At 34.7% G+C, this 20,654-nt stretch overlaps 1 long non-coding RNA gene across 2 annotated transcripts in view; it reads right to left on the reverse strand.

The window, feature by feature from the left end:
* The window catches only part of LOC150106470 (uncharacterized), a 63,350-nt gene that overhangs the window by 14,502 nt on the left and 28,194 nt on the right, over positions 1-20,654 (reverse strand). For both annotated transcript variants that reach the window (XR_016548307.1, XR_016548308.1), the window contains exon 2: positions 10,735-10,844. This is a non-coding gene — a long non-coding RNA (uncharacterized LOC150106470). The remainder of the gene's footprint in view (positions 1-10,734; positions 10,845-20,654) is intronic.

The raw sequence follows: 20,654 nt of genomic DNA on the forward strand, positions 1-20,654 counted from the left end.
TGGCCCGCTTTAAACGACTCAGTTAATGAATGATTAATGATGAGAAGTATACATTTAATAAAAGGTACTGGAAAACAAGATGACTCTGAGGAAATAAGATTTAACGGAATAATAACGATGACACAATAAAAGTTAAAATAGTATTGAATGGCAACTATACAAAATTCGCTATAAACTGTGGGAGGAGGCTGATAGCGAAGTAATTTGCAATATAATGGCATTATGGTGACACCGCATGAGGTTATTGCATCTGTTTATTTGATGGAAATGAATGATGTATGTGGCGCAAAGGACGATTATTTAGATCAAGGTTATTCTATTCAAATCCTTTCATTCGGAGGCCATTTTTGCTGAATCTGATTTACTGCAGGAGAGTTTTTCTTATATATATATATATATATATATATAAAACTGTTTTATATATAGTTAAAATATAGTTAATACATAAAGAAATTTTATTAAAAAGGCAAGTTTAACAGAGTAATAAAATTAAGATAACTGTCAAGTTTGTTTGCAAATTCTGAAAAAAAATTATCGCAATTTTTAACTTTTGTTACTTTAACAAGGAATATATTCATCATGCTTGATTACTATTAGAAGAAAACTAGAATTTGAATTTATGTGGTACGCAAGTGATAAATAAATCAACGCTCGTTTAAATGATCTGTTATCAATTTCTTACATTAAAGTAAATTTAATTTAGTATTTTCACAAGAGTTTATGTTTTTTTAAGTAAGAATGATACCAAAATTAAAAACGTAAGATTGGACTCTGCGTAGGTGAGTCGCAAAGATGTGGCGACGGTTGCCCTTTGGCTGGAAGACCTAGAATTCGCATATTATTTGATGATGAGATAAATTTTTACTCGGGCTTTTCATGCGAATGGAGATTAGATAGTCCGTCTGCCTGTAACCTGGTAATTGCTTTCAAGCAGACCAACAGCTATCTAGAACATTTCTAGAGACAGAACGCATCTGCTAGTAGCAGTGAATCCCAATGAGTGGATCAACCATCATAGAATTTTCTTTAGTTTGCTGGTTACAACTACATCTAAATGTAAACGTATGGTTTCCTCTACTAATTTGCAACATTTATATTTATTCCTCCAATCATGACAAAGGATCTGCGTATATAGCTGAATACTTCTGTTTTAATTTTTGTACTGCGTAAATAAAAGTCCTTTCTACTTTCTTTAATAGATCATATTATGTCGTACTTAAAAATAAATGCCATGTGATCGATAGCTACAAAATCATATTGTGCTCATTCTGGATAAATGGTTCGTCCATAAATTACATAACACGCTTCAGGAAGCAAACAGAGCGAAATGTAGATTGATATTGATGTGCAACAGTGGCCAGGTTGTCCAAATAAAGATGTAACAGAGGAAAAATTCCTCAATTTTCAAAATTAAAGAAAATGTTTTGTTTTTTACCTCACATTTTTAGAAAAATTTACAGTTTCTCACGGTGTGTGTGTGTGTGTGTGTGTGTGTGTGTGTGCTTCACTACTCACTACATTAAAAAGACGTCGCTATTATATTATCCAACAAAAATTCTTCTCGAGATTCAAAGTATCCATTAAAATTGGTATCGAGGGACCAAATGTTGCTATTTTGCCTCTGACATACTCAATAATCGTTTAAATATTGGATATTAGAAATGGGATGTTTTCAATCTAAATTAGTGTACTCTGACACAAAATAAATATCGCAATCGAAATTTAATGATAAAATAAAATATATACATTTACAATAAACAACAAGAACAAAAACATTTACCTGACAAGATTATTTTCAGCTTAAATTAAGAAATTAACCTTTCAGATGTACATCAGTTCAGTAGGCCGTGGAGTTTCTCATTTTAATAATAAAAAAAAGATCAAATACTCCAGTAATAAATTTGCGGAGGACACTGATCCTTTAACATTCATTTTCTAATCAGGAAATTGCCACATATCTAAAATTGTTGTCACTTATCACTCCAACAAATTCAGTCTAATATTTTTTATTATTCCTTAGATTTCCTGAAGATGTGAGTCGTTATCATACGGCTGACTACGTACATCTTGTATATCTCAAGAATTTGAACTATCATAAATTTATAAAAGCCATAAGTGTGTATTTCTGCATGGAGTTTCACGTCTAATAAAAGTTCTTCTAGGCTACCATATTCAATCAAAGTACGTCCTTTCAGAACTAGTTAGTTACAGTGTACACATCCAGGAACGAATAATTTATTATGAAAAAATACCTTTCTGAAAAATTATCTTTTGCGTTAAGAGCTGGTTTCGATATTCACAGAATTATCTCTTTGTAGGTGTTGAAGGAATATAAAATAATATAAGATAATTCAAGTTCTTGAATATACGTCCAGAACTTGAATATCAGGTATACGTCCAGAACTCAGCCTTCGTAGCTCAGTCGATATAGATGAAGCCGTTTGGTCGGAAACACCTGCGTTCGATTCCCGTGAGGAACGTTATCTGCTCTCTTTCAACGAAAAGTGAATTAGCCGGTCTCATATGGAGGTAGGGCTCTTTCAATCAGAAACTCGGTTATTTTTTGTCCCCGAGAATTGGCAACCGGCCCAAGCATTTACAGACATAAGACATATAAGGAATAGGGCTAACCACGAGTATGGTTGCGGTTACAAGGTACAAGAAACCTCGACACCGTAAAGGTAGAAGAGGAAAAGACTACGATAGATAGATAGATAAAATAATAATAAAAAATAAAAGAAAATGTCTTGGCCAGACCATTAAAGAATGGGTTGAATTAAATAACGTGCAAATGAAAACATTCAAAATAAATAAATATAAAAATAAAAAATAAGAAAGCTCAAAGATGGTGAGCAAAATGTTCGATTTTAGTTTTTCGAAACTATAATTTTTATTTATTTTTTTAATTATAATTTAAAATTTTTAATAACCAAATATGCGAATGGAGTACTCACATGGTATACAGAACTTCCATTTGAGCAGATCCAGAGAATTGGGAGGAGGTAACAAAAACTTATTAGATTGTCTTATGAGATTAAAATGTTTCTTATAATATTTATTTCAAAACTTTAATTTTGTATCAATCTATTACTAAATATAAATAATAATAATTACGTACTATTTTACCAATAATTTGTAAGCATCTTATTGCTTTGATTTTCAACGGAAGAGTCTGTTTCCACGTAAAGTCGACTCAAAGAACAGACTTGAGCGAATTAACTAATCTGGCTTTTGTCCCATGTTCTGCAAATGAATTTCAGTAAATTCCTCATATCATATTTCATTAAAATGCATCTAACGATTTGGGTCCTGATACATCATTGTATATACACAATTAAAGAAACTGATTTAATTAAACTGTATCAGCATTATAGGAAGTTGAGTACGCAGGTTGATGGAATGGGATTTACAGAAATTACAACGAGAGATGAATGGATATAAGTAGGTGAAATAAGCCTCTGATAAACAGTAATAAATATTGCAACAGAGCGCTGAGAGAGAAGAAAACAAATGAATTCTCTCTGCAGGCATGTTTTCAGAAAGGAGTAAGATGCAGTTTCTCTGCGTGAAGAATATTGGGAAATGGAATGAGATGCTAAATGACTATACTAATATTATACCAGTTCAAGGTGAGATATGACAGGTAATATTGTTATCTTATTATATTTATATAGTTTATCATATTTATATTATACATATATAGTTTGTTATATTAATATTATATTATTGTCTTATTATATTCACACAGTTTAAAAATTGCTGACCATCTGCTATCTTACGCTGTAGTGTCGCTTTTTGAAAATAATTCTGTCGTTGCATTTTATTCTATGTTCTATTGCTGACGTGAAGTTGCCTTATAGGTACTAAGCAAAACTTTTACACTGCTTAAAATTATTTCAGGGTAAGATGGACTTTCCATTTTTAATTTCTAAATATTCATCAATAACACTTGACTAATGACGTACGATAAGTACCTGCTTTAAATTGACAGGAGACTGGTTCCTGGGGGCAAGTACGATGAACTGGGTATGGTATGTGTATAGTAATGGGCAAGGGTCGTAATGGGTAGTGGATTATAGAGATGGCTACTAAGACTATCTCGGAAACCGTTTGTTCTGTTGGCTAGCTACATGCAATAAGTTTCAGACATAATGAAAAAACGAGGTAAGCACCAGGAAAAAAAAACATCAACTGAACTTTGTGACTGGAAGCAGCTGAATGACGAAAAGGCAGGCGAACTGCAGAATCATTACGTCCAATATACGAGATAAAATTGGTCATATGACTGTGCAATACCACCAGGTAGACCCAGTGAGTGTGTCAGAATTCAGTGTGGTTCGGACATTGCCCAAATGGGATAATTAGCAACTGAAAGTTGCAAGCATACATATTTCGCAAAACACAAGCAGCTACTTATATCGACATTGAACTAGAGGGCAGAAGAAAGGCTACATAGAGCGAAGAAATTTTATGAGGGCTGAGGATATAGATCTATCATGCTTGATCACGATCATGCAAGTGGTAACAGTGTAGTATGATCTGTAGTATGTTTTCCTGGCATCCTCAATACCAATAGAACAGGCACTGAATGGCACACCCAACCTGGATATTGTTGCTGACCAAGTTGATCGTTTATCCTACTTGTGACAAACACGTCCAACAGAAATGATGCGTCATGTTACAAGAGGACGAGTCCTTCAGAAATGGTTAAAGGAACAAGACAATTACTTTATTAGTATTATTATTGTTATCATTATTATAACGGTGTCTCCATGGACTCAAAAGACTCATCGCGGGAGACGATACATTGATACACTAACCATTATATACACAAAAGCTATCATACTTCTCCTTAAATTCATTCACAGACGAAGCATTCACAACCACCTCTGGCAAAGCATTCCACCCTTCCAATTAAAAACACAACCTTCCAATTAAAAAATCTAGTCCTAACATCCTTGTTAACCACACTCTTACATAATCTCCAGGGATGATCCCTCGTTCTCTCCCTTCCTGCACTGGTCTTAAAAATGTCATCGGTATCAATCCTGTAAAATCCATTTAATAATTTATATTATTCTATCATATCTCCTCTCCTACATCTATCAGCTAGTTTTTGGAGCCCACAGATCTTCAATCTATCCTCGTAGGGAACATCCCACAGACCTGCAACAATCTTTGTAACTCGCCTCTGAATCCTCTCCACCACTTCCGCATCACCAAGAAATCCTGGCGACCAGATCTGTGCACAATAGTCCAAATGCAGTCTTATTAATCCTTATAAAGTGGAACAATAACTTCCTTATCCCTGCTTGTTGCATTTTTCAACAAACATGTAATTTGATGTGATGTTTTGGCAATCTTTGCAATATGCCCTTTAAATTTAAGTTCTCTGTCCACAATAACTGCCATGTCCCTTGCCTCGTCAACTTCTTGCAGTTCAGTTCCGTTAATATAGTAAACAACATGTGATCTCATCCTCCGAAGTGCATCACGTTACACTTAGCCACATTAAACTGACAGCTATTTACCTCAGTCCATACCGTCAGCCTATTTAAGTCATCCTGCAAGATATCTACAGCATCTGAATTGACTATCGCTCTTCCTAATTTTGCATCATCAGCAAACAAGTGGATATTTCCTTCCAAAGTATTCCGAATATCAGTGATGTACAAATTAAACAATAGAGGACCAAGCACTGAGCCTTGAGGTACACCACTAGTCACTTGCCTTCTCCTGGACTCAGCTCCTCTGTAAACCACTCTTTAGTATCTATCCACCAGCCATCCTCTAATCAAAATCACCAGCTTCAGATCCATACCCATTTGCTCTAATTTATGCAACAGAGTTCTGTGTGGAATCTTGCCAAATGCCTTTGCCAAGTCCAGCAATATCACTGAGTAAGGAATACCTTTATCCAACTCTACTGTTACTTTATTATAGAAAGTAATCAAGTTACTGAGGCAAGACCTACCTTTCACAAAAGCATGTTGCCCCTTATAAAGTATCATATTTCTGCCCACCCAGTCCTGAATTCTAATTTTTACCAATTTCCCCAACACCTTAACCACCACTCCAGATATATTGATTGGTTTATAATTTGCAACCTCTGTCTTGGAGCCTCACATATGCAGTGGAATTATTTTCCCCTCTTTCCACTCTATTGATACTTTACCAGAACTGAGGCTTAAATTAAACAGCCTGGTTAGAGGAGGTGCTAATTCTCTTGCACATTCTCGTAACACATGGGCCGATATGCCATCTAACCCAATGGCCGTGTTAGCATTAAGGTTCTGTAATATATTTTGCACCTCTATTTCGTCTATCTCTAGACTCTCATTCAATGACACATTTGACACTGCACTATCACAACCAAGATGGTACACTTTTGCAAAATGATCACTAAGCAACTCAACTATTTGATTTGTTTCTGTTATTTCTCTACCATCAACACTTTTTAAAGTAATCTTTCCATGGTTATTCTTCCTTTTACTTGCCACATAGCGAAATAACTCCTTAGGTTTTCTTTTGGATTCATCAGCTAGCTTCCTCTCATAATTAGCTTTGGCTTTCCTTACCATACAGGTTACTCTCTTTGTATCTTGTACGGCTCATGGGAATGCTCATCACCTTTTCCTTTATACTTCCTCTACAATCTTTTCTTTATCTGAAACTCTTGCATAATAATATTCATCCATCTTACTCCTACTTGATTTCTCCTTCTGACTCTGGGAATACATTCTGATACAGCTTTCTCTAAATACTCCTTGACAATCTCCCACGCACCATCAACATCTCTCCTCCTTCAAATTCTCATGCCCATAGCACTGCTGAAAGCAGACCTCTCTGCTTGTCATAATCACCAGCCTTGTAATTCCACATATACCCCTCCTTAGCAGAATATCCCGCACATCTTACAATCTCCCAGGTCCAGACCACATGATCGATTTCCCCAAGTGGAGACAGTGTTACTAAATTACTTATTGATATGTTCTCCGATGTTATGAGCAGATCTAACACACTAGAATCGCTTGTCCCTTCCATTACACGCTGTCTCAGGTAGTTATCTCTTAATAATTTTATAAACTCCATTTCCTTTGTTCCTTGTGACCATTCCTTCTCCCAATCTCCCAAAGTTAAAATCTCCCATAATAATTACTCGACCTTCACTCATCGTGCTAATTTGCCAGTACATACCATCTTCATTCTCCCTTATACCCCTTGGATTATAGCAACAACCGATTATATATTTCTCCTTGTTGATCTCTATCTCACACCAGACAGCCTCGAATGGACTGCCCTCCACATTGAGTCACCTTGAGTCACTTCTACCTTTTTTTGGCTTTAACGCTTCGTCAATCATTAGTAAAACCCCTACCCCCATTCTGTCATCTCTGTCCTGCCTGAAAATACTGTACCCCTTACATTCAATCCCTATAACTATATCATTCTTAGTTAACCAAGTCTTACTAATTCCTATAATTTTTGGCCAAATTGTACTAAGTAATGACAAAAATTCTTCGCACTTATTCCGAATACTTCGAGCATTAGTGTACATAAACTGCAATCCTCCCTTCCTCCCATAATCTCCCTGTGTGTAAATTAGCCCACTCTCTATAGTGTTAATTTTCCTAAATTCACAGCGATTAATGACCTTACTACTATGTACAGCTGACTCTATCACCTGCCTCCCTAGCAAACCCTGTTTCCCTGTTTTTGACCATTTACTCTATTCTTTATCAATAAATGTTCTAAATGCCAGGCGCCCAATCTAGTTAAGTGCAAACCATTTCTCTTAAAATACTCCTTCCTTTTATCAAACTTATCCCAGACATTTCTAAAATGAATATTCAGTTTCATTTCTTTGCAAAAGCTTTTACACAATCTTGACATCATTCCATTTACTATAATGGCTCTTCTGTTTAATTCATCACTATCAAATCTTGGTAGCACACTCATGGTCTTTCCACTCTCGCTCTTTGCATTCATTGCTATCATAAATCCTTCAAAGTCTGTCTCACAGAAAATCTTTCGCTACCCAGATCATTCGTCCCTATAACTGCAATAATCTCACTCGCTCTATCTTTCTGCAATTTCACAGCCTCAGTTATATCCTTAATATTTGACCCTGGATAACACGCTTTAATTACTCTACCATCCTTCACACCCTTAATCATAGAATCCCCATACAGCACAATATCTTTTCTGCTCCTTTTTAACTTGACATCCTTTACGCACACTGATGCTTGTTTTGTCCCTGATCTTCTCCCACATTCTTTTGTATATCGCTCAGCAATCTCTGTGTATGTATTTCTGCATTATTTATTCCATGCACACACTCACTTAATCCGTTACTAAACGGATTTGCCTTGTTCATTTACTGTAACTGATTAATGAAGTAATTTTTTATTCAGTAGATGTCAGTTCTATCTTGTATTTTTGCAGTCAAAGCAACTAAGTCAATGAAGCCAGTGCATTTGCCAGCTTGCCAGGAGGTAAATATCCAGGAGGTATATATATAAGAATCCAGGAAACCAACGAAAGAAATGTTCTTAGCAGAGGTCCAGAAAATAGTACAATTAAATGTATCAGTAATAAATATATATTATAAATATATAAATAATAAAATAATGCAACATGAATACGACAAAATAATAATAATAATAATAATAATAATAATAATAATAATAATAATAATAATAATAATAATAATAATATTATTATTATTGAACTAAGATTTCACAGATCTGATAAACGCTGCATTGGATAAAACCAGAATAACATTAGCGGTATTCATTGACCTAACAAAAGCATTTGACACACTAACACATAAAACCCTGTTAACGAAACTAACGCATATCGGAATTGGAGGTCGTCTACTCCAGTGGTTTAAAGTATACATGAAAAACAGAAAGCACACTACACGTATAGGATAAGCATACAGCAAAGAGGTACATGTAAACTGTGGAGTACCGCAAGGAGCTGTCCTATTTCCCATTCTATTTAACATATACACACACGACATAAGCCACCTTCCCCTAAAAAGCGCAGACGACACGGCCATAGTATCCATTCACAACAACCCAAATATCGCTTACACAAATATGAAACGCGACATCAATAAAATCACTAACTGGTTAACCGAAAACGGCATATATATAAACCCTGGAAAAACAAAGCTAATGATATTCAAAAACCCCCAAACCCTGCCCATAGAAACTAAATATCTCACTATCCAACATTCATCCTCCTATACACAAAGCGCAGAACCTAAAATCACAATCATCCATTACACAGGTGAAAACAACACGCTATCTCGGACTTCACTTCGATGCTGATCAAAGTTGGAATAGCCATACAAACTACCTACATACCAAGCTTGGGATAATAGCAAGCAAACTATACAGATTAAAAGACATTGCCCCAACCGACATAAAAATACTAATCTATAAAGCATTATGTGAAAACATTTTAAGATACGCAATCACATCATACGCATTCTGCGCAGACTATAGACTTAACAGGCTACAATGGTTGCAAGATAAAATGGTAAAACTGATATTCTGGGAACAACCCACACTTATGTAGGAAGCATGGACAAAACACAAAATATTTAAGGTGAAACACTTATGTCACTACACAGTCATGTTAATACATTACTACAGATCAACCTATAGAGTAACCAGAACAACATATCAAATAACAAGACCACAGTCAACAAACTACATAACATATAAGTACAACAATCACAACAAACTACATAACATATAAGTACAACAATCACAACAAACAGCAAAGCCACCGCAAACTTCTACGTACCTGACATGATAAACAAACTGCCGTTCTACAACAGAAACCTAGGAACATACAGAGAGCTGAAACAGGCACTGTATAAATATTATAGCGAGAATGAAAATTAGAGCAATTCCTGTTTCTCTCCCCCCCCACACACATGCACACATACACAAACCTATGACAAACCCCTCCTCAAAAACCATCACTACAAGAACACAAAGAAACAAACACACCATGTCTAAATCCAACCCTATTTGCAAAAAAAAAAAAAAAGTTAAACTGTAATAGCAGTCGAAGTCTTCCAAGCACGTACCAACAAAAAGTAAAATCAAGACCTGGCTTGTGACCAGTATAGGAACATAACCATGAAACCACCACCATCCATCATCTATCATCTTCCTCAGATAAGCTCTGCTAAGCTTCGATGAAGAAAATTATTAACTAGCAAGCATCTGTTATTCACAATTGTAATGTGAATAACAGATACTTAAATTAACAGATATAATTAAAAATATTATATATATACAGTATATATATAATTATTACAGCATCTATTTATGCAATTTATCTGAGACATAAAAAAATATTCTTCTTCTTCTTCTTCTTCTTCTTATTATTATTATTATGTATATTCTATATTCAAAAATTCTGTATAATCTTTATTGTTAATATTAGAAAAACATTGTTGTAAATACATAATATAGAGGCAAAAAAGTATTTTTAAAAATTTTAATTGAAATCCAATGTAGGAATTGCAGCACTTAGTGCTGAACTCTGTAAAATTATAAGTTGCAATGTCACTCAAGATGTTTATTGTACGTGTAAATATTTTAGCAAATCAATAAAAATATTATCATATCATATCATATCATATCAAAAAATTATTATTATTTAATTTGTAGTATAAAGTTCTGATTAATTATAGTCAGTCAAACTTACCTTTTGTAAATTAGACGCAGTTACTTCTGCACTGTCGTTATTATTATGTTATGTGTAATTCCACTATATTCATATGCGCTTCAAAAATGTTGCATAACGGATAACTGTCACTGAGTGCCGAATACGAAAATATCATGAAATAGAAAGCGATATTTTAATATGAAACAATATCACAAATTGCCTAAAAACACTAATATACAAAGCACTATGCCAAAATATACTAATATACGCTATAACAACGTATGCTTTCTGTGCACCCTACAAATTAAATAGATTAATGTCGCTACAGCACAAAATGACAAAAATGATCTTTTGGGAACAAAGAGAAAATCACGACCTTATATACATTGCAATGTCAGAACACAAAATACTGACAGCAAAACATTTATGTCTCTATGCAGCTTTGCTAAAACATTATTTCGATGCCAACTACAGGACGGTTAGAAATACATACCGTATAACAAGACCTCAGACTACTAATTATATCACATATAAATACAATAATCACTACGGAAAGGCCACGCGAAACTTCTACATCCCAGACATGATAAACAAATTACCTTTTGAATACAGAAACCTTACAAACTACAACAGCCTGAAAAGAGCTCTAAGGGACATACTATGAACAAGAAACACACACCCAAAATACCATACAAACTTAATGAAACACAATATATTCGTTCAGGCTTCCAGTTCAGCGACGCATCAATACATTCCAAGTTATTGTGTGTGTGTGTGTGTGTGTGTGTGTGTGTGTGTGTGTGTGTGTGTGTGTGTGTGTGTGTGTGTGTGTGTGTGTGTGTGTGTGTGTGTGTGTGTGTGTGTGTGTGTGTGTGTGTGTGTGTGTGTGTGTGTGCGTGCGTGCGTGCGCGCGCGCGTGTGTGTGCGTGTGCGTGTGTGTGTGTGTGTGTGTGTGTGTGCGCGCGCGCGCGCGCGAATTTCTCAATCATAGATTTCGTAGCTTCCCAACACAGCAAAAAAAAAAAAAAAAACAATACATACTAACCAACTGGTGTCATCCTCAGATAAGCTTACATATAAGCTTCGAGGATGAAAGCAAAGAAATGAGTTCTCATACAAGATGTATCATATGTAACCAAATGCATGTAATGTACGTATCACATGAAAACCAATGTATGTAATGTAAGCGTCATATGTAAACAAATGTAAGTAATGTATCATATGTAATCAAATGTATGTAATGTATATAATAACTGTAACAAATGTATGCAATGTAATAAAAAAATTCTTTTAAATGTAAATCATGAGGTCACAATGTATGTTTGTGAGAATAAGGAAATATAATATTTAGATTGCATATGTGTAAATACTGTTGTATAATCACACCTTTTCAAACTTGAAAAAAAAATAGTACACTACAACATGTAATATTATACAACTTATGTAACTCTGAACAATATAATTGTAAATTATTATTATGATTGTTATTTACAAAAACTGTTATCATCATCATTACTATTTAAATCTCATTATATGTAGCACAAAGTGCTGAACCTTGTAAAATAATATACTGAATAGATGATCATTGTACATATGTAAATATTTGAAAGAACAATAAAATTATTATTATTATTGTTATTATTATTATTATTATTATTATTATTATTATTATTATTATTATTATTATTATTATTATTTCGAGCGACACCAAGGAGTCCTTAGACTCATCGAGGGAGGCCCTAAACATCATGTCAATCACAACTATTCGACATTCACACAGTATCTATCATACTTTGCCTTGAACTCATTTACTGTCATAGCACCCACAACAGACTCTGGCAGCTATTTCACTGATTGACCACTCTAAAAGTAAAAAACCCAGCTCTAACACCCTTATTAACCACACTCTTGCCCAGCTTCCATGGATGTCCCCTAGTCCTCCCACCACTAGTCCTGTTCTCAAAAATATCCTCTGAATTAATCCTATAGAAACCCTTCAGCAATTTGAATGTCTCAATCATATCTACCCTTATCCGCCTATCAACCAATTTCTGCAACCCACAAATCTTCAACCTGTTTTCATAAGGTTCATTCCATAGACCTGCTATCATCTTGGTCACTCGCCTCTGGATCCTCTCAACCTCCTCCCCATCAAGAAGAAACCTGGGTGACCAGATCTGGGCACGGTAGTCGAGATGGGGTCTTATCAAGGCCCGATACAGTGGAACAATAACTTGCTTACCTCTGCTGGTCAAAGTATTCTTCAGCATCCAATTGATTTGATGAGCTGATTTAGCCACTTTTGCAATGTACCCCTAAACTTCAACTCCCTATCCACCAACACTCCCAAGTCCCTGGCCTCATCAATCTCCTGGAGTACAGTTCCACCAATGTGATATACTGCTGTTAATCTTTTCACCCCAAAATGCATAACCTTACATTTTGCCACATTAAAATGACATCCATTCTCCTTGGCCCAGACCTACAATCTATCCAAATCATTCTGCAAAATTTTGACATCTTCTGCACTCATTATTGCCCTACCCAATTTTGCATCATCAGCGAACAAATGAACCGTTCCTCTCAGTTCCTTACCTATATCATTAATGAACAAATTAAACAGCAGTGGTCCAATCTAATCCTAATTATTATTATCAACACCGGACCTCCATGGAGTCAAAGACTCATCGTGGGAATTATAATTAAAATTATAACGCAAGTTTAAAATGCAGTTCAAGAAAAACAACTGATTAAAACTTATTTTTTTTTTATTATTATTAAAAGCTACGAATATAGACAGCAGATCTATGGTTTACCTTTACATTCGAGAAACAAAAACGAAATACGAGAATACGTAATTTACACTGACATGGGGTAATCGTTTGGACATTCCTACTAAATAATAACTGTCCTAGAAATGTGTCGTCTGTGTTTGCGTCATTCAGGATATTGTCAATATAAATATCAATGCTTAAATATCAAATCAAATTCGAGTTGTGAACGTACCTATCAGTTAGTGTCAGCCTTAGTACAATAGTGAAATACTTATGTATAAGTATTTCACGTATCTGTAAATATTCTTAGACTGTTATCGGTATCACTTTTAAATTGTAATTCATTTCAACATTTTATAAGTTTATTTTAAAATTTTATTTCAGTTTAGACTACTGGCTTTGGAATTTTTCATTAAAGGTTTGTTACAGTGGATTGTTATATCACAGTGTAGTTAGCGTACTTTAGTAAAATTTTCTAACAATTTCTTCAAATTTATTGCTGTCCATTAAATTAAATATTTTATCTTTAAAGTATATTTTCATATCTAATAGGTATTTTAAGCTGTAACTTCACACTTTATGTTTTTTTCCCCTGTGCTTGTAGGTCATAAAATCATGAATAGTTTAGTGAGTACTCTCTTTGCGTTTATAATAGTGAACACGGTAAGTAAAAGCTTGTTTTATGTAAAGTTATTTTGGTGAATAATTGATAAAATGCATTTATAAAATCAGAATAAGGAAAGCAAGCTTTAAGTTATCATATAAAAATGCAGGCGATAAAATTATCTGATTCTAAAACGTATGCTATGTTCATACATTAACTATATATTCTACGTGATCTCAAACTTTGAAAGATATTCAAAATACGCTATATTGATGGTTAAACTAAAATGATAATTTAAGCATCAGTTTGGAAGAAAACTGTTCATATAAAATTAGTAATGAAATCGTTTGTTGGGATATCCATATATCTTGAGGATATATTTCAGGAAATAGTGAAGATGATTATTAAAAAAAAATATTTAATTCGAATTATGGGTTTTTCAAAATGTTTATTTTAATTCTTAATCAAAAATTTACTCAATCTGTTGTTCAAATAATAATAAATGGGATTAAGTCAATTCTTCTATTTATGAAATGGTCGTTTTAAGAACTTTAAGGAATATTCATATTCCTTCATATTCATATTCCTGTTATTAATCTTCGTTTGTCCTTTTGTTTGGTTTAATAGAAATAAATGGAGAAAGCTTAATACCTTGAGGGAAATTTTCATTCTATTTTATTATACTTTCATTTAGATAAATAGTAGAAAGAGTTACTGAAAGGGGATATCCCTGTTGGACTCCTTGGTTTATCTCTCTCGTACATGATAGTTCATAATTAAATCTTATATTGATTTTGATTATTTTCATATATACTTATGATAGCTTTTAAAATATTATATGGTATTTTATTTTCTTTTAATTTTCATTAAATGTTTGCCAGTTATCTTTTTTTAAAATATTTATCTGTCCACAATTCTGTATAGAAATTTTAATTTCAATTCGGTGTTTAATTTTACGTTTTCTTTAGTATCTGTATTTAAATGTTTCAAAATCGTATATACACTGGGTTTTATTTTATATAAATAATGTTCTAAATTAGAAACAAATCTGTTCAATGATTCTCTATGTCTTTTTCTGACTTCTCTTTTAGCTATGGCTGTTATTCTTTTATATTCTATTTCATCTTCTAATATTTTACTTCTTAAGAATTTACGATATGCTTCTTTTTTCATTTTGATTATTTCTTTGATTGCATCGTCCCATATATTCAATTTTTCTTTTTATTGAATTTTTTGGGTCTTTCCTAAGCTTTCATTCGTTGCAGTATTTAGTGTCATTTTTATATTAAGCCATTCTATTTTTATTTCTTTTCGTTTTATTTTATCTAGATATTGTTTAATTCTTTGTTCATATAACCATCTGTGCAATTTAATAATCTAGTTTTATGAACAAATGTTTTAAATTTTCTTTTTGTTCTTGTTATTTGTAGCCATTATGCGGTGTAATCTTAATTTTATTTTAACGAGGAAGCGGTGACTACTTATTTCATATTCTCAGTGAACTCTAACATCTAAAGAGAACTTTGATGTATTTTCATTTAAGATAAAATAATCTAATATTGATTTACATCCTCTTTCTGCCCAAGTACGTCTTTATGTTTATAGAGAGAATTCATTATTTTAAAGTTATTATAAACTAAGTAGTCAATTTTTTACCATTCCTGTTTAGAGTATGTTCTCCATATATTCCTATATTATTATTTTTTTCGTGTTTCCAATTCTTGCATTTAAGTCTCCTGCTAAAATTACATAATCATTTGTATTTATTTTATTATGTATATATATATTTTAACTGATTATAAAATGCAATATTATCATATTTTCTTCCTTCTTCTGGGGCACATGAACAATTATTGTTAAATAACCTCTGTCTATTTTTATTCTAGCGTCTATTATTCGTTCATTCCATAATTTATAATATTTTAACTATTTTGAAAGGAAATTATGAATTCGAATCATAAGACCTTCTTGTGCTCTTTGGTCTCTGTCAACTCCACTACGTATTATATTAAAATTTTCACTTCTCATGGTTGTAGCCATTTAGGTGGTAATCTTAATTTTATTTTAATGAGGAAGTGGTCAATTTCTTTTAATTTCCTTTTTTTTTGTTTCAGTGATCACTGCTATTTGAAAATTTCTTTCATTTAATATTTGGTCTAATTCTATTTCTTTATATTCTATTCCTCTTATATCCTAACCTATATATCGAATTTACAAATACGAATTTCACTTTAAGTTACACGAACATTCACTTACTTAATACACAGAAGCTCATCTGTGTTTATGGAGACATATCTAGAAAAAACGTTTTGGATATATCATGTGCAGTGGCATTTAAGGAAACGCAAGTGTGCGTGTGTGTGTTCTGAACTGAATTCCTGCTTTTTTGGCGCAGGCTACATTGATTCTAACTCTCATCATCACCGTTGAAAGTTTTATTTTATTTTATTTATTTTTTTACTTTGGTTCTATTATACATTAAAGATAGCAAGAAATTATATACTTGGTTTTAATCCTTTGCCCAAGGAAGCAAAACTGTTTTTCGCCTGAAATACATAAAATGTATATGCACGTCTAAGCTACTTGTATATAGAGGCTAATGACTTCACATGACTTGCGTTAGTGTGTATTCCATAATGCAAAGCACACACACACTGTTTTCGGACATGCATAATAGGAAAGGATCACTACTTAGACCGGTTTCGACGTTTATTGAGGTCGAAACCGGTTCTACCCCCCCTGCGGGATAAAAGCGCTAGAAAGAAGAAGATATAATGTAAAGCTGGCCTGATTGGCCGAGTGGTTAGCACACTCACTCTCCAGCCAAAGAGCTGCAGGTTCGAATCCTGCTGTGGTAAGTAATGGATGTTTGATTGTTTATCACCTACATACATTTATTCATACATACAATTATACATACACTCTCCCAAGATGGTGTGGGTCACTATGGGAGAAGTAGACCCAATCTTCCCGCAATGAGAGAGGCCTTTACCCAGCAGTGGGAAAGATACCGGCTAAAAACCAAACCAATATGAAATAAACATAAATCTTTCAAAGATATATCACAATGATCAGATACACTACCTGATCAAAAATATCCAGACGCCTGCTCATTCCAACTCCCACTCTAATATGAAAGGCATTAATATGGAGTTGATCCACCCATTGCTGCTATAACGCATTTAATCTTCTGGAGAGGCTTTACACCAGATTTTGATACGGTAATTAACTTCCATACTTCCAGAAGAGCATTAGTGAGGTCGATCAATTCTGTCTGACTTGCAATAAGCTTTCCAATTCATCCTACATGTTTGACAGGTTGAGATCAGCGAGCTGTCAGGCCAGTCAAGTTCTTTAACCATCTCATCAAAGTATTCCTGCACATACGTCGCCTTGTGAACGGGGTCACTGTCATGTTGATACACGAATGGACCTTCACCAAACTGTTGCCATAAAGTTGGAAACACAAAATTGTCCAGAACGTCATTATCAGCCGCAGCTTTAAGATTTCCGTCGCTTGAACTAGCTGGAGAGGGGAAGCACGAACCACGAAAAATAGCCCCAAACCATGATGTCTCCTCCACCAAACTTCAGAGCTGGCACAAAAACTGGCACTATGGACAGTTAGCGTTCTAATGTTATCCACCAAACTCAGAACTGTTGGGCTGCCAGATAGTAAAACATGATTCACTACTCCGGAAAACGTATTTACGCTGCTCCAAGTCCAATGCTGGAGCGTAGCACCACTTCAACCGACATATAGCTTTGCTCATGTTGATATCTGGCTTCTGTGTGGCTGAGTGGCCATAGAAACCCATGTTCTTCAGCTCGTGACTAACAGTTGTAGTGCTGGCGTTGCTTGCATAGACATTTCGAAACTCGGCAGACTTTCAACCGAGGATAGGCGATTTTTTCATGCTACGCCCTTCAGCATTCAGCAGTCTCGCTCTGTGATTAATGTGAAATATTAGATCTCGATTGTGCTGTTTTTCCTCGTAGGCGTTTCCACTTCATAATAACATCACTCACAGTTGATCGAGAAAGCTGCAGCACGGCAGAAATTTCCGGAACGATTCGCTGCAAAAGTAGCATCCTAATGGTAGTGCGATCGTAGAATGTCACTGGGCTCATCGGTACGGCCACTTTTGCTGTTAATATTTGTCTATAAAGATTGCAAGACTGTGTGCTTTCTTCTTTTTACACCTATATGCGCCATGATTTTGACACAAACTGCTTGGAAAGAAGTCAGCAGATATTCCCATGGGCAAGCTGTTTGAATTGAAGGAATATGAGAGCATCATATTCCTTCAATTTATACCAGCTGCAAACAGAAGGAATATGATGCTCTCAAGTCAGTGCAACTGTGTTCGGCTGAAATACCTGCGAGAAGGGCGCTGACGGAGTTCGAAAGAGGCATTGTGATTGGAGACCATGTTGCAGGCCTATCTGTTCGCCAAAGTTCGGTCATCCAAGATCAACAACCAATAATACCATACTAAGATGGAAGTACAGGAAGTCAACTTCGAGTGCTATCCGCAGTGGACGGCCACCACACTCACCGAACGAAACCGTACGATGCTAAGACGGATTATATGTAAAAACTGCCATTCGTCAGTCGACACATTGAAAGCGGAGTTCCGTGCATCGAATGGAATATATTTATTGTTGAACATATTTACTGGAACGAATCTGCACAAAATCATTCGGAACTGAGGCTCACAACCTGGGTTTCCATAACAGGACTCCAATATGCAAGCTCCACATTACCGAACCGACATGCAGCGTCATCTTCAGTAGTACAAAGAGTGTGTACAGTGGAACTTGGAAAGCTGTATTATAGAACGATGAATCACACTACGCTCTCTATCGAGCAAATGATCGTGTGTAGATGTGACGGACGCCTGGTGAACATCCCTTACCACAGCGTAACCTCAAATATGAAAAATGGAAGTGGCTGGGTGATGGTAGGGTCCTGTTTTTTCCTGGTTTAGCCTGGGATCTCTGTTTGTGGTGCCATGGACATTGAACTCGGAGAGATATCTGAACATTGTGGACAATGCAATGTTTCCTATTTTGTAGTGTTTCTACGGAAATGAGTCCCTTTCGGCAAGACAATCCACACTGTCATATGGCTGCTGCTGTACCTGAGTGGTTTAGGGACATGAACGCCACTACACTTGACTAAGCTCCATAGAGCCCTAATCTCGTTGAGATCAGAGCTCTGTGAAGGGCTACTGAACATCTGTGGTATGAACTGGAGCATCGGGGGAAGTCAAGGGACGTCATTCCGACAATTGTCCAAGACCTCGTTTCATGCCTGCAGGAAAATTCCAATCGATGGCTATCGTACGCTCGTGGAAAGTATGCCTTGTAGGATTTCTGCAGTCATCGCAGCATAGAGGTCCTACATCTTATTAAGGTGCGCACAATGCCTGTTTGTTCCTCATACTATGGTGTCCGTTGGCGTCTTTCCAAGCGGTGTATATAGCCATATTGACTACTACGAAGGAATGTTCAGATATTTTTGATGAAGTAGTAGTGTATTTGCTATTATTTCCAAACTGTCTGCGTTCATGTGTAATAAAAAAAAAAATAAAAATAAAAACACCTACTCTGCGTGGTCACTAAAAACCTAGTGTATTTGTGTATATATATGTTTGCGCATTAATTTTTCTTTGATTTAAAAATCGATTTAATTCAGTTTTTAGTGTAATTAAAACGTTTTTTAACTATCGGTACATTAATTAATTAATTAATTTTTTTAAATACATTTTTAAATATCAGTGTCCTTACTTTGGGTACGGTTGTACTTCGAATTCTGCATGTTCATCGGATCAGTGCTGCATGAAATATCCTCCCTCCAATGGAAAGTGCGTTGCAAGGCCAGGCGAAGGTGAGACGCTTCTCTTTGTTTTAATCCCTTTCAATTTACATTATGTATTTCATTCTATTACACTTCAGAGAATTTACCTCATTTCATACTGCACTATTTAGGTCTTAATTTTGCTTCCATTTAATTACATCTAATTATTTGAAATGGCGGTTTTTTAAAACAATATAACTTTATTCTTAATCGTATTTTAAGATTAATTCATAAATAGAAGAAATTACCAACGTACTAGTTTAAATAACATTATTATTGTTCGAAACTACCAAGTGTGTAGAATGTGGAAAATGTATGAAGACTGCTGCACTTTATTGTATTTTGTATTCATTGTATTTCGTGACATTAGATTAATTGCAAACATAGATGTGCCATTATCCGTGTTTTAATATAATGGAAATAGCCGAGCACAGCTCAGGATTCCTTGAAACATGGTCTTTCTTAGATCTTAGAACGTGTTTGTGTGTGTATGAGTGTGTTGCGGCTCTCAAACAAAATACAAAAAAAAAAAATTTTTTTTTCTTTTATCATTTTTGCGCCTAAACCATTACGTGAAAATAGATGCAGTCCTATCCCAGACCATACAAGTAATAACATCTTGACGGGATATATTATAAAATGTTTAACCAAATAATTATAATTGCTCAATAGAAAACATATTAAAACCTTGTATCATCCATACAGAATGTACATAGTG

The sequence above is a fragment of the Typopeltis vanoorti genome, chromosome 5 (genome assembly GCF_054136105.1).
Source record: "Typopeltis vanoorti isolate ZY-2024b chromosome 5, IOZ_Tvanoo_1.0, whole genome shotgun sequence".
Lineage (NCBI taxonomy): Eukaryota > Metazoa > Arthropoda > Arachnida > Uropygi > Thelyphonidae > Typopeltis > Typopeltis vanoorti.